Consider the following 3,550-nt stretch of genomic DNA (forward strand, 5'->3'; position numbering starts at 1 on the left):
GCTTGGACCCATACTGCGGTGAGATTCTTAAAAACATTGTAGATCGTTAAGTTATCTGTTCGTGAACTTAAGATTCTATGTAATTTCAACTGGTATCCTGCTAAAGTATCAAAGCGGAGTCTCTCCGACTTAATTGACAGTTCGCGTGCAGTAAACTACCACGTTAACCAACCATAGAGGTAAATAAGTTGGCAGTTCTATTAGCCTTCGTCTGGAGACTCGTTAGTTGGTTGATCAATTCTAGCAGAACTTAAATATCGTTAAATTGTCTCTTCTGCTTTAATTCTTAATTGTTCAATTTGTAAATTCAAACCTCAAGTGTAGTCCTTTTTTCAGATATTTTTACAGTTCGAAATCAATCAAATATCTCCTGAATGAAATAGCTTATTCAAGTTTTAATCTTTTAACAGATCTAGATATAGATTTCTGCTGCCATATCAGCTTCCATTTCTAAAGTATACGTTGATATTTTTACAGTTTAATTTGAACTTAAATCTTTCAACAGATCTAGATCTATAATTCTACTTTAATGGTAATTTCTACAGTTTTTGTTGATATTATTACCGTTCAATTTAATGGCAGATCTTTTGCAGTCCAACTTTCACTAAATTTTGAATTCATAGATTTTTGTAGCTTGATTTCTACTTCTGACAGCTGATCTAATTTCAACTTTATTTTGATCTCTATTTTACTATCCAATTTCAATCATATTTAGAACATTTTTTTGTAACTTCTTTATTCGACGATCTTTTTGCAATTCTATTGCAACCTTTGAATTATAGATATGGGTATTTCCACCGAAAAGTCAACTTTTGTCACATCACGTCACGCAACATTAAGTGCCTATATCAAAGGAAACAATATAGATATTTTTAAATTTTTTATATTTTTATGTAGAGCCCTAAAAGCTCTATGCATACGATAAAGAGGACACCAATCCAAAAGTATGGTCCAAAGATATAGTCAATTAATGTGCCCATATATCGTTGGTCGAATTTCGGCTTCCAAGCAAACAAAAAATATCTTTTAAATAAGCGAAAATAAGGTAGAGTTTACTTCATGGAAGCACTAAAAAATACCTGAAGAAGTACAATTAAAAAATGGATTCTTTTCGCTATTTTGGAAGTCAATAAACATCGCTTCCACGGAAGCTAAAAAAATTCAATTAGTGCTACTTTTGAAGTGGTGATAAATGTTATGATTTTCAAAGTACTTCGTTTTAATTTTGCTGGGTTTTGTAACACATCTATTTATAGTCCTTTTTCATATTCAAAATCAGATCCATTCATTATCTGCATTCGTACTCTATATTACTCCGCTTCAATCCTTGATATTTCTACACTCGAATTAAGTCATCGTTTGAAAACTTCTACATTTTTTTCAGACGATTTTCTACTTATCCCAGATCTATCAAAAATTCCATCTTATTTTCTATCAATGATCATTTTACAGTCTGGAAATAATCAAATCTCGTGACGTTTTACAGTCGAGTTTCAGCTTTAATCTCATAACTTTTTACAGTGAAAATCAGCTTTTGATCTTGATTCCATTTTTTAAATTATATATCAATATGAAGTACTCTCATAATTAACAGTTCATCTATATCTTGTGCAAATCGGGAGGTACGGTTGTAAGGGGGCTAGGGGAAGTAATGGACCGATTTCAACCATTTTCAATAGGCTTCGTCCCTGTGCCAAAAAAACATGCTTGTTCCAAATTATCTTGAAAATTGCGGCCTGTACCTTGCGCACAAGGTTTACATGGACAGCCGGACAGACGGACGGACATCGACTCAAAAAATGAATCGACTCAAAAAATGATTCTGAATCGATCGGTATACTTTAAGGTGGACCAATATTTTGGTGTGTTACAAACATCAACACAAACGTATAATACCCTCCCCATTAACAAGAATTATATTTTTCCTCTTTATTATTTCAGTAGGAAAATGAATTTCAAATTTTACAAAATGGGTCATTGGTGTACCACTGTATCAATTTTACCAACCCTGACTTTAACCATATATTTCCTAGTGTTGCCATATTATTACCCAGTTAGTTGATAGAACAATTTCATTGATAATCTGGGTCCAATTCTAGTTCAAAATTTTCCAAACTTCCACTTAAATGTTTTCATTCTTTTAAGCTGCAGTTGTGCCAAAGATTTAAACTATCAAAGTTGTTTATGTTGTTGTCGTTGTTTTTCATTGGTATTGGTCTATATCTGTCTGTGGTCTGCTTACCGTATTTTTGCCATTTACTTGAATGTCTAAAGAAGATAATAATGATGTTGCTTGCTGGTGTTGTTGGTGTGGAGTCTGGTTTTTTTTGTTGTTGTTATTCTATGAGTACAAAAGTTGTTAATGCTGCTCTATCATTATTGTTGTTATTGTTGTTGTCGTCGACGTCTATTGTAGCTACTTTTGTTATTATTGTTGGCATTACATTAAAAAAACAAAAACTAAAATAAAATGACCACAGAGCACGTAATACTAACGCTTCAAGCGTAAACTTTGTGTTTTTATTTTAAATTATTTTTGTTTTTTTTTCTTTTTTTTTGTACATTGTTGTAACAAACAGCAAAAACAACATCAAAAGCCGGGTGTTTTGCTTCACTGGTTCGTTCTTCTTGCATTTTTTTATTAAAGGAATCTAGTCGGTAAAGTTAGTGGTGGTGGGTTTCTTACTTGTTTATATATTTACACATGTATCTAGTTTTTTTTTTCATTTTTTTTTTTTTTGAGAAATTGTTGTTTGTTATTTGTTAAATTTTTTTTGTAAAGTATCTGCAAAAAAATTATAAACAATACAACTAAACTAAAGTTGGTTCTTTGTTGTTTTTCTTTTTATTTTGCTTTTATCTTTTTTTTAGAATAAAACCATTAATTTTAATTTATTTCTGTACGACAGGTGCAAGCATTTCGAAATGTATAAAAACGCCTTCTTCTTGGGGCGATATTTAACTGAAACTTCTGGTATTGTATAGTCATTTTTAAAAACAGTTTATCTTTTTCATTGAAGTTGTAACAATGATTCTGATAGTTGGTGACAACTCTATGGTGATTTTTATTATCTTACACTGAGAAAATCTTATGATGATATACATCGATCATTAATTCATCTAAATAGTTCCAGTTTTTTTTTTTTTTTTGAATTTAAACGAACACCTTTATGATTTTATAAAAAGAAAAACTTTTTCTTTGAAAATCGTTAAAACAGTTAACTTTATTATTAAAATTATTATCCACATTTAATCATACATTATAATTATATTATAACATATATTATGCAATTTTTTATAGTCGACCATAAAAACTATTTTTATTTTTATTTTGAATGCAATAAAAATGTGTATTTCTGCATTAATAATAAAACAAATTTAATGCCCAAAACTAAAATAATTAAACTCCAACATTTTCTAAATAATTTTGAATTATAAAAAAAAAAAATTATAATAAAAAGAAAATTACAAAATTATGATAAAATATTTCAACTACATTTTTAGGATTTTTTTCAATGCGCCAAACCCTCCCCCCCAAAAAAAAATTATA

This window comes from Lucilia cuprina, chromosome 2 (genome assembly GCF_022045245.1).
Source record: "Lucilia cuprina isolate Lc7/37 chromosome 2, ASM2204524v1, whole genome shotgun sequence".
Taxonomy (NCBI): Eukaryota; Metazoa; Arthropoda; class Insecta; order Diptera; family Calliphoridae; genus Lucilia; species Lucilia cuprina.